The following is a 12,499-nucleotide window of genomic DNA, read 5'->3' on the forward strand; positions in this document are numbered from 1 at the left end:
CAACTTTTATAGGTGAAAACACTCGAAAAGCGCATGCATTCAAGTAGGGGATTCGAGCAAAGGTTTCTGTTTTCTGTTTTTTTTTATGTGTTAGCATTAACGGTGTCAAAATGGGACAGGCAAGACGTGTGTCCAGTGAGTTCCTGAACAACACTTCGCAATGTGGGGAACGCTGTTTAAATCATTGATGCGGGACCCCCTCCCCGCCAGTCCTCTGTGCCAAGGAAGTTACATAAGCTCCCTCGCTGCTTTCTTCGCTGCCGCCAGGGAGCTCGAAGAAAGGTTGTGGAGAAGGTCTTTCATTTGTGCGAGTGACACCTGGAAGGCCAGGTGGTCAAAATTAATCCGGAGTCTCCCAGCCTCATAATCATATCGCGGACTGGCAGATAAAGAGAGTCTGAGTTCGTGTGTGCGCCCACACTGTCGCCGCCTGTAGGCCGCTGTAGCCGGACGAACCACTGCGTGACGGGGTTTCCACAGCCGTGCCGTCGTCGCATGCCAGCAGCTCGAGCGCCGCCGGCGGGTGTAGTTGCGGCATCCATCCCCGCGACTGACGGTCGCTTCCGTCCCCGCGCATAACGCAACAACCCGCGGTGACGAGACGCGCACTGTCTGTGTGTGTATCGCACGCAAGGCAGCACTGACTGCAGCTGCAGACGCGCTGTCCAGCCGTGTGGCGATGACAGATGACGACTGCACGTGGCATTCTGGCGTGCGCGACGACTTTGCCTTTCAGACCGTGGAGTTTCCGACAAAAATAACTCCGGTGCCTACGTCTCTGGGAGCTGCAAGCATAGCGGTTTATCCAGCATCGGAATGGTGGTTTATAGTACACGGATTTGCCTAAACTTCGTTCTTGTGGCTTCAAACGGCTTTGAATTGTTCTCCAACAGAGTATTTCGTTATAAGTGCGACAGCTCGCAGCGATTCTGCATGTGCGTAGAGTCCTATCGATTTGTGTGCTTAGATAAGCAAGATTGCTTCGAAATTTAGGCCAATAAAGGCAGCTAAAGCTCAGTAAATAAGCCACAACGACGAAGATCGCACAAATCCAATCGTTCCCACAGTAGCTGACCGTTCGCGGTGCTAGAATTCCCTGTACAGTATAATGTTTGTAGGAAACCGTATGCTTCACAATGCACTTCTGCAATATATCTGATGGTGCTATTGCGGTGCGAAAAGAGAAATACGATGAGCTTCATCGACAAGCTGCGCTTCGGCAACACCGACAAAGCTCGTACCGTGAGATTGTACGAGGGACGCAAGAACGAAAGCACGGTGGCGACTCGCCGTGCCGTCATGGATTTTGACAGCGCTTGCTCGGCGAACTAGATTTTTTTTATCGGTAACTTTTTATTGCGATAGCAATTATACGGACACTCCAAGTGGATTTCTGCTGTCGTCGTCGCCGTGCGGTTCCGTATAGAGTCCAACTGCGATGAAATCGTCGCCGCGCGCCGTATGCTGTATGTGCGAGTGAAAGCGGGCGAAGGACGCGCGCTTTCATGGGGAGCGAACGCACGGCAGAGAGCAAACACGACGTCTTCCGTCGCGCGAAAGGCCGTGGGGGACGGGAGGGAGGGAGGGAGGGAGGGGAGGCGACGTTTAGCTGCGGCACCAAATGCGTATTATGCGTAAACTGCGACAATTTTTTTTTTATCGGTAAAGTTGGTTTCGTTCAACTACTGTAAATACAAGGCGCTGAACAGTTGACTGACTACGTGCGGTGAACAGTTCTTCGTTTCCGTCTCATGTTTTTGCGTTCTAAGAAATGACCGCATACCAACTCGGCCAGCATTCAGTACTTGTGATCACGTTACCTCAGGCCAGACGCGGCCTCGACGGCACGTACCCGGCTTTTTAAAAACTCTACCCAGCACCGCACAAGAACCTTTCAGCCATGGACTCTGCGACGTTACGTAGGCTACAAACGAATACATACCTCCATAGACTGCATACACACTACCCAACAGCCTACAAAGACATATACCTGTGGTGTGGGAGCACACCGACGCTCTATCACATCACATGGGAATGCACGGCTCACACAGAAGAGCAAGATGAGAATAACACGAGAGAGAGGTGGGAGGCATTGCTGTCCAGCTCTGACCCTCGGGGACCAGCTCAGGCTGGTCCGGAGGGCAGAAAGGATGGCGTAGGCCAGCGGTGCCTTGGAATAGGGGCCCGACCATGCGAATTGCCCCGTTTTAGGGGCAACGAAGTCTTTTGTGCAAATAAAGTTTTGTTCTTCTTCTTCGCCAAGTTTTGTTCTCGGATCAGGCACTCAAGTACGGCTTCTCTTGATTCTTCAGTTTCCCACGGCCGGCGGTTAACGTGTTGCGATCAGCGCGGTTCACCGTAGCGCAACGGAGGTATTAACTGGCCAACTGTTGTGTACAATGGTCGCGAACTTTGCACGGCCTCGAAACAATGGAATAAGCGAGATTACTGTCGCGCGACCTCTTTTCGTCACCTTGTTTGTTATACTCGTTTGCGCACGTACTTACACTTGTTCCCGCTGACGCAATTACTGGCTCTCGAGGAGGTCCAGCCATGCCCTTGCCTTTTTAATGGTAGTCGTACAGGCGTGTAGAGCGTAGTAGTTTGCTGTATACGGCGAGCGATAGCACTGTGAGATTATTGACTGGGGCTGGGGCTTTCGGTGCCTGGTTTACAAGTCGTTGTGTCTGGTCGGGAACGTTCCTGATAAGGATGTATAGCGTCGAGTTACCACGCGCTGCATTTCCCCTTTGAGCTCTTTCAAGCAGCTACAAGCTGACGTCCGGCTGTTGCTCAATAATCAGTTAGCGCTGGTTAATCAATGAAGAGCTAGCGTTGTAGAGTTAGACGTGTTAGGAAAGAAGTGCGCAACATTGAGTTAATCATCGATGCATCTTAACCTAAATAGATCGTAAATACCAAGTCCGTCTTGGTTGGGTTCCCCCTCAAGACTGTATATAGTTCTTCAACGCGAAATCGCAGGAAAAGTTTGAGAGAGAGAGAGAGAGATCGCTCTGTGTTCTATCTCTGAGGCATCCCATCGTGTGCGCTGTGTTCGCCATGCTGCTCAAGCAAAAAGAAGAAGAAAAAAAGAAAGAAAAGAAAGGAGCGAGGATCCATCGAAGCCCTCTTGAGTTCTAGAGTACCCTTCGCGACTCGACAAGGGGTCTCAGCACGCGGTAGAGGGGGGGTAGCGCCGCCCAAGGGTCGTAGCAGAGAGTCGGCTGGGACACGTGCAGGGATTTTTTGTGCAATCCTTTTCTCTCTCTCTCTGTCGTTATAGCTCGGCACGCAGTGCTGCTGCTCAGGCGGTCGTGCCGACCTAACAGCAGCTGCAGGCGACTGACGACAGAGACGTGAACTCGTTGCACGCGTAAAGCACTCGACGCATGCGCGCCTTGTCCTAGATTGGAACGTGCCAGCAGGGGAGTGCCGAGCAGTGAACCCCAAGCATCTTTTTCACACACACAAAGAAAAAAAGAGGTAGAAAAGATGGAATGATTAGTGACGCTTCCACCTTGACATTCCGTGACGTCATAGAGTATTTACAGCGTCTGCTGGAGGGTGTATAGCTAATCATTCCGCGTACCTATCAAAAAAAAAAAAAAAGAAAGAAAGAAAGAAAGAAAGAAAGAAAGAAAGAAAGGGAGGGCTGAATTCAAAAGTCAACGCCCATACTGACAACCACTGGGACATCCTTGCAAAAGGAAAGGAAAAGAACGACAAAGAAGAAGAAAAATACATCTTGGCCTAAGTGTATACTCTGTGATACTGTGAAATGCTCGACGTCAGAATGACGTAATCAGTGTCATGGCTTCGCGCGAAATTCTAAAAGGGAAAAGATTAAACCGCAGATGAGCTGGTTATCAGAGGAGAAATGCGAGGGCAAATTTGATTTGGACTTCTATACTCAGCTATTTTTATTTTTTTCAGTGACACGGAAGTTGAATCTATACCGGCCTAAGCTTATTCGACGATTTGAATCGCAACGGAGGCGTTGTCGACGCATATGCCGCTTTGCATTGTCATAAATATAGAGAGATTCTTCCGCACCGCGCTCCTGTAGCTGCGTCCGCGCTCCTGAATAAAGTCAAGCCGGAGGTTGGAAAAGTGCTACTGCCGAAAGCGAAAGCCGTATCCTGTAAGTTGAATACCACAACTGTTAAGAAAAAGCCACACCTGCCATCTCGGCTGGCGCCGAAGCGAAAAAGAAAGCTTTCCTTATGTGTGTCTTCTTGCTTCAGAGGCCTTGATGCCGCCACCCCCGTCTCCTCCCTTGTTTTTCGGCATGTATCCCAAGTTATCGACCATTATACAGCCGCGTACCTATGTGTTTAGTCATATCATCGTGTATACGTAGTTGTGCGCCTTGGAACTTTACCAGCGCATTCTTTCCACAATGCAGGGCGCTGAGTTTCTTAACCCCTTTACGGTATACTCATTATCTAACTCTTCAGTCATTTCTAATTGCTCTCTCCGCACCTCACGTACCTTACCGTCTCTGGCACACCGCTGCAGGTGCACCATTAATGCTGGGAGAAGAAAAAAAGGAAATCAAGCCCGATTAACAATCAGTACCCACCGAGGGCTACCGCGAGAGATCAGTCTTCGAGATTGCGGAAAGCTATAGCGAGAAAATGGGAGAAAGAACACGCCGCCGTCGTTGTTCGTGTGCTTCGCGAGCTTTTGCGGCGGCTTGAGCCCGTTCGTCGCAGTGCTGGTCAGTCCCGCGTTATCTGTAATGCGCCTGCGTAGCACCGTGCCGGTGCTCTCGCCATCGCCTGGCCGCCCACGAACTCCATTACGTGTCACGTATAGCGTGCAGTAGGGCGAATATTATAGTACGCCAAGAAACGCTGAAACAAAAATTACTGTTTAGCGTAAAATAAAAGAAAAAATTAATTACCCTCGGCAAGTTCCGCTGCACATGCTACATCATCTTCAATCTGCGCAGGTTCACTGGAAAGTGTCGAGGCGTATTCGTGAGCCGGTAATTATACGTGACGAGATGAACTAGTTGTAATCGTAAAACACGCAGCTTAACTTCACCGAGGAAACAGCGGGAGTCTACCACGCAACATAACTGAATATAAACGAAGAAAGGACGATAGAATAAGTAGCAGTCACGTAAGCTATCCTTATTTCCTACAATGGTGCATAAAGTCTAGTGTGTTGCGCTAATTTTGCCCTCGTAATCTTTGTACGAAACTATTCTTCTCGGTCGACCTCATTCGGGAAATTGCGCACTGCGAATTGGAAAGAACACTTGGCCTGTTCTGAAATAGCGATCGCTGCAGATGTGTAAATCAGGGCCTGGGTCACTGCTATTACTCTATAGTTATTTTGAAAAATCCTGCTCAAGATCTACAAAAGAGCAAAGAAAACGGCTAGCTGCAAACAGAAATGTTGTGTTCCCGTTCATATTGGCGCACCGTGTACTTTCATTTTTGTGAGACGTATAACGCTAAGTGCAATGCTGAACTAGAGCGACAGGCAGCCTGTCAGTATTGCTGACGAGGAAAAGTAGCGCAAGACGCAAGACAACTGTATTGCGCAAGCTTTCCTCGTCAGCAATATAAGACCAACTAGTCCCATGAGCGCCGAAGGTGATAACCCCGCTAGCGATACTTCGGGTATGCGGCCGCATGCAGCTGCAGCTCATTGAAAGCGATACTACTAAGAAGTGACCGATCGGGACTGTACTGTACGGACGGGGCCTTCGATGAACCAACCGGCGCGACCTTCGCTGCAGTGCATGGAGAATTCGGTGAGACGGGGTGTGTTTAGAGGGCCTTGCGCGAACGCGCGCTCTGGGGCCGCTGATATGTTTGTCTGTGAGAGGGGCAACAAAGACCGCGCCGTGTTATGCGTGGCGTGGCGGTTCCGTTGTTGGCGCAGGAATTCGGCCTCGCCGTCGCCACGACATGCTGAAAGAAAGGAAAAAAAAAAAAAAAAAAAAACTGAGGAGGAAATGGTTGCGGAGCGGTGTGATGGTTTTCGCTAGAAAGAAAGCGCGGCCAGCCAGCCAGCCCTGACGTCACACAGGCTTCGCTCGCTGCCACACTCCCACCTCGCTCCTTCGTTCGTGTAGACCGCACCGCACCTAAAATACAGCGTATGCGAGAAAACGGGTGGAGTGCAGTGGAGGTCCTCTTGAGCAGCACCTGACGAGATCGTGCGCGAGGATGGAGATACTTTCATGCGTTTTATGAACGTCATTGCATAGCCAAAACTGTACAGCTCGTCTACAAGGCAGTCTGAATATATTTAGAGATAGACTTCTCGTCGATGTCTTGTAGGTTTCTTATTACCTACCCTAATACATGTAATCTGGGAGTGCATTAAGCACCCGCATATATATATATATATATATATATATATATATATAATATATATATATTGACGAAACACGTCATTTTGTTAGGGTGGACACGAATATGATTTTATCATCGTTTCATAGTCAAGGCTATGGGCTAGTTATGGATCGGGCACTACGCTATTGCCGTGGTCGATGAGAAGGGAAAATTAATAAGCGCGGCGTCACTAAGAACGAGCTCGATTCGAACCGCTGAAGAAGCAAGCATAGCACTGGCATTTGCAATGAGGAGAAGCTCCACGATTTTCCCCGATTTCCGTACAGCTATATTAGGAACTACTAAGCCGGCTTCGTCTCAATGGAAGCACACAAGTTACTTCTACACAGTCTTAATACTCATAATTATGAGCAACTGGATATCGCACACCTAGTCTAGTTTCCGGCTCATCAGGGCCACTCGGTCAGCCCCAATGGCTGCAATCCTAACGAGCAAGCTCACTTTGCTGTGCGAGATCTCACATGCCGCGCATCAGATCAGGAACTGCTCCAGGATGACTGCGGCTCCTACAAAGACCCACTTAGTACTTTTCACGAGATCACCTCACACTATAGGAACGGCTAGGAAGTTTTTTCCTCCCCCCATCAGAAGCTCAACCGAGCTCAGGCAGTCACATTAAGAATGATTCAAACCAAATCTTATCCCAGCGTAACAAAATTGACCAGGATTTTCCCGTGGAATGTAAAAGTTGTGGGCACACTCCGTGTCTATTTGATCATATGTTCTGGCTGTGCCCCAACCAAAGAGCTTCAAATCTCAACAGTGAGCATGACTGGAGTCGGCGCATATTCAACGAAATCCTCCAAGATCAACTTCTGGCCGTCTGGAGAGCTCACGACATCGGGAAAGCCTTTGGCCTACCGGTGCCTACGTGGGCGGAGCCACCGACTTATCCTGGGGGATTTTGCCCTCGGGCCCTAGTTTCTCTGTACCAAAATAAAGTTCTTGCCATGCCATGCCATGTAGATTTCTATAAATTGACGAAACACGTTGCCCCCGCAAGGGTGCGAGAAAAGAGAGACGTGGAGTTAAGGGCAATCACACGAACGGAACCGAAGCACCCGAGTGTTTTCACATTATTCCGTGCGGCTGCCGCTACCCGTGGGACTTGATCCCGCGACGTCGTTTGCGCTCTGTACGCCGTAGCTACAGACCAGCTTTCGAGTTCTTTCTGTTGCTGCTGCTGCAGCTCCTCCCAATATGTACCCCCACTGCGGCCAAATCAAGTGCACTTTTGTGGGACCCCCTTAACGGCGGATATCGTTACAGAAGAATGATTGATGTTGAACGCGCGTCCCTTTCTGTGTACAGGGTTTGGAACCGTGATCAGTTTAGTTGTCGACGTCCGGTCGAATGCCGACGGCGACCTATTGTAACCGTATTGAATGTCAGCGATAAATGTAGAGGTCTTTAGTTGAGAGCGTGTCGTGTCAATTAAGCATCTTCTTTATTAAGGCGAAAGCCTTATATGTCTCATCGTTCAGTCGACCTTCAAGGTCCTTGAGCGAAAACGCGTCGACGACATGAAAGTTGCAACAACTATCACCATCAAAGGCTCATACCCCCCGTAAGCACTCGTAAGCAAGCAAGATGAACGATAAAACGAATTGAGATGGAGGATAAAGCAAATTAAGTGGACGACTCAGCGAATTTAGAGGTAGGCTTAAGCGAATTAAGTGATCAGGCTAGTTAAAGACAATAGAATTTTGATTGAGTACTAAGCGATTTAGGAGGATGACTGAGCCAATTAGACTAATCGAATTAAGTAAATGAGTAAGTTAATTAAGAGGATGACTAAGCGAATTAAGAGGGATGACTAAGCGAAGTAGACTAAGTGAATTAAGGGGGTGACTAAGTGGATTAAGAAGGATACCTAAGCGAAGTAGACTGAACTAAGCGAATTAAGGGGATTGTGTACGTCATGTGTCCGTCTTTAATGCATCGGCACTTGAGCTTTCGCCTTCAAGTCGTCCTAGGGATAACATAGGATACCCTGTGAATTTTTCTCAGGGACCTCTCGCTCTGTTCAGCTGGCCCATATGCAGGGCGGTATATACGCCGTTGGCGAGTGACGTGTGAGGCAAGAAATTCGGGGGCCGAATGAATGAATGATGAATGAATGAATGAATGAATGAATGAAATGAATGATGGCTTAATTGCACTTGTGTGTTCGGGCGTAATCATTTTCTACTTTGACGAATTCTTGAAAGGATACCAATTTCCGCTACAACGCAGGACGCGCCCTAGGCGAAGTAAAAACCAGTTAAGCCATTCTGTATGTATACCGTTAAGCATACCTGCCAACTTTCCGGAATGTTGTGTAAATGTTACGAATTTGGGATCGTTTTACGATTTGACGAATGTTGCGGCAGGTTTTACGAAAAATACTGTCCACGAAAATGTTTAGCTCGTCGGTCTTCGAAACTTCCCGTTGGAAGTTTTCCTATGGAGAAAGGATGAAAGAAGGTTGCTTGCTTCGACCAAGTTGATATAGACAAGTTCCTGAAGCAGGCGACATTTTTAACAGCGAAGTCGTTGTAAGACTTACCTTACTGTGATGACAAAGACATAATTTCGTTGCTTCTCAGTTCCGGCGGCTCCAACTTTGCTGCTGCTGCTGCTTGAGTGCTTTGTCTAAAGCTAAAACATCGTTAATAAAGTGCACGTGTATCCCACAAAAGGCGTGTGCTCGAGACAAGCTTTAAATAAATGCCTGCTACCCCCTCCCCTCCCTTCCTCCCCGCCTCTGCTCTCGTTTCTGAAGGATTTTTTACCAAGTTTAATGTTCGCAGGATGGCAGGTATGCAAGTCAGTACCGCGTTGCAATGCCCCCCCCCCCCCTCCCCAACCCCCATTTTTTGCTTCTTCTAATATATTAAGCGACGAGGATGGCAGAAAACTAGGTGGGGGGATGAAGTTAGGAGATTTGCATGCGCGAGTGGGAATGAGCTAGCCCAAGACAGGGGTAATTGGAGATCACAGAGAGAGGCCTTCGTCCTGCAGTGGACATAATATAGGCTGATGATGATGATTAGGATGATACAGGGACGTGCAAGCGAACTATGCACGTACCTGTATGGATAGATGTATATTTCGTCGCTCTTTGTATGCATGTAAATAGTTCTATCATTAGTCATCTTCTCTGCCTGTCATTCTATTCCCCGGCCCGATATAGTGCGAATTCGAACGGCTCGCATCCTCAGGTGATCGTCGTCATTTCATTGCCTTCATGCCATTGTGATCATTCCTTCGCTGTGATATGTCATCTTTCCGCCGTTTTCACTCTATCGCCGTCACTGAGTTGTCATATCGTCGCATCACACCACGCCATCTTTGAGCCGTCGTCATCGTTCCATCGTCGTCATGCCATAGTGTCGTCGCGTAACCGAGTCGCCGTCATGGCACCCGAGGTCGTTCCATCATCATCGTTTGTTTTGTCGTGGTGATTCTACCGTCGTCTTCCTTTGTTATCTTCGTGATCTCATTGTCGCCATGCCGTCGCCCTCGTACCATCGGATCATTCCAGCATCGGGATCACGTTGTCGTTACTCCAGCGTCGTCATCTCATGGTCGTCACTCCGTCGCCCTCACACCATCGTTGTCACTTTTGCGTCGTCATCAAATGGTCGTCATGCAGTCGTTATCACGCCGTTGTGGTGGTTGGTAATTTTGCCGCAGTGATTCCGGTGTCGTCATACCGTCGTTGTCATAACACGTTCATCTCCACGCCGTCGTTCCATCGTCGCCATGCTTGGCATGATTCAGCGCAACACGTTTATGTTTAGCGAGGCGGTTCGCAGTGAAAATGTGTCCAAGTGGGTCGATTGGTCTCTATACTTGCGAATGGTCCCGAAGCAGGAACAGCGTCTTGACATACACCAATGAGAGATTCGCTTAAGCTGATTCTCACAGCACATACGATCCGCGGATATTTATTTGTTTCAACTAACAACCAATTACTACGGGGAGCTGCCTTCCTTCTGCAGGGAACGGAAATAAAATGCTGATGATGATGTGTATATCCGAATCGAAAGTCCCTTCGGGCATAGCCCCCCGGAAGTAGTGATTTGGTAGCGGAGAGCGCGTGCCGGTTATGAGCCGGAAAATTCGGTATAGCCGAGCTGCGCGCGCGGGTCTCGTCGCCTCCGCCTGCATTCGTGTCTGGAACTTCGAACCGAAATAGCGCGCGTCCTCCCGGCCATTCTACCTCCTCCTCGTCCACTTCTCCGTATACACGGGGGGGGGGGCGGGGGGGGTCTTGCTCTTTTGTGCGCCGGTCCCACAACGAGACGGCACTTGCCGCCGCTTGTCCAGGAGGCGTTGAGTGGGTCACTGGTCTCTGCCGACGCACCGGATGCCTTCCCGTACGGCTCGCTTCGCGCAGCAGCCTTCGGCACAAAAAACGGTTGCGTCGTATGCACTTCTTCCTGTGGCTCGTAGGACCGAATTGGCCCGTTTCTCGCACAAATGATACCTGTGATGCACTGGCCTCGCGACTTGATCTACCCAAGCTAAGGTTCGCAGCCTGAATTTTACAGCGTAAGCTGTTAGGGCTCATTGCAATAGCCGCTTCGGTTCGCGATGATGCCGCCGCCGCCGACGTTTAGCCGTCGTAACCGCTATCGCTGGAAATGCGAAAAAAGTACGCGTTTCCCGCCGCGATCGAACCCGCGCCGGCTGCGTGGGAGCCAGACCACTGAGCCGCGAAAGCGCTTGCTATCGGCCAGCGGAAATGCCCTATAAGTAGGGCTCCGTGTTTTCGGAGTTTATTTTTCTTGGAATTCGAGGGTGTTTTTCATAGTTTATTTTCTGACGGAAATTCGGAGCTTATCGGAGTTGATTCTCGTAAACCCCCAATTCCCGAAATTCGGAGTAAACTTTTGCATTATTTTCAATACTCCAAAATCTTAGATGAAATGCTATCTGAACACGAAAACATCAGAACACCCGAAGCGTATTTGTTTTCTGGAGGGTTTGAACGCACAAACACATACACACAAGCACAAATACTTGAATACAAAAACATCTACGTTTGCGCGTATTACAACCTTAAAGCTTGTTGTAATTGCCTCAATCATACTTTACGAGGTTGCTGTCACTGATGGAAGCACGCTCCTTTCGATTGATAATTCTCCGCTTTGAAAATGCCCTTTCAACGTTTGCGCTAGAAGACAGCACACCAGCGAGAAAACACTGGCCACTGGACAGTGTGAAGTCTCCAAAGCGACAGGGGTTCAACAATGTTACTTATTAATTAGCTCTGATAGTTCGCAATATCACTCATGAGTTGACTCATGTCGTCAGTTTCAAGAAACACTAACTTAAAAATCAGCGCATAGGTTTCGAACGCGCGGGGTAAGTCATGCTTCAATTTAGTTTCACAATTTGAACACTATACCAAAACGATTCACTGGTGTACAGGAGTGCATCGAAAAGGTTCCTCGCAACTGTCTGTCTCCGCATTTAGCGACAGCAGCGTAGTATCCATGAAGGTCTGCGACAGTCGTTGAGCGGTCATACGTCTCTCGCTCCGTGCGCGACAAACACGATGTGTATGGCCTACGAGATACTGTTGACGTGAGGTTAAGTTTAGATCGGCCAAACCGGCCGATGTATCAATGATGCTTAGAACATGCCCTTTCGATATAGAACGGAACAGGGTAAAATTGGCCTTAAAATCGGAGTTTATTGGATAAATCGAATTGTCAAAAAATTTAACCGAAAACACGGAGCCCTACCTATAAGGCAAGCGCGCAAGGCGGACGACGATATGCGATTCAGACGAGGCGCGCAATCAACGCGCTCCCGAGCTAGGGTGGCTAGAAGGGGAGGTGTGAATACGGCGGCGCTTTCCTGCAGCGCGCGGTGACCCCTTGCGCACGATGGCAACAGGGGAAATATGGCGCTACCGCTCGCGGCGCGGGCAAGCATAGCCGCGCCGGCCTGCCGGCCTCGCCTCGCTCCGTGCTTCGCCGTCAGTTTTGGTCGCGTTCGCCTGTTTTGTGGGGTTCTCGCGAACAAGCGTGTTGCAGCGTCGTCGTGGCATTGCCAATGCCCTCCTAGTATATTAACGAGGCCTTTCACGCTAGCTCATCTGACACCACAGCCTTTTCTTTTTGTTTTCT

The 12,499-nt window shown here is 49.3% G+C and overlaps 1 protein-coding gene and 1 long non-coding RNA gene across 6 annotated transcripts in view; both read left to right on the forward strand.

Annotated features, from left to right (window-relative positions):
- LOC119457481 (serine/threonine-protein kinase MRCK alpha) overlaps positions 1–12,499 on the forward strand; it is a 222,498-nt gene that overhangs the window by 55,301 nt on the left and 154,698 nt on the right. The window lies entirely within an intron of this gene.
- The window catches only part of LOC125946608 (uncharacterized), an 18,290-nt gene continuing 7,543 nt past the window's right edge, over positions 1,753–12,499 (forward strand). Inside the window, exons 1-3 of the long non-coding RNA XR_007467699.1 lie at positions 1,753–1,848; positions 2,241–4,134; positions 4,319–4,362. This is a non-coding gene — a long non-coding RNA (uncharacterized LOC125946608). The remainder of the gene's footprint in view (positions 1,849–2,240; positions 4,135–4,318; positions 4,363–12,499) is intronic.

The sequence above is a fragment of the Dermacentor silvarum genome, chromosome 7, assembly GCF_013339745.2.
Source record: "Dermacentor silvarum isolate Dsil-2018 chromosome 7, BIME_Dsil_1.4, whole genome shotgun sequence".
Taxonomy (NCBI): Eukaryota; Metazoa; Arthropoda; class Arachnida; order Ixodida; family Ixodidae; genus Dermacentor; species Dermacentor silvarum.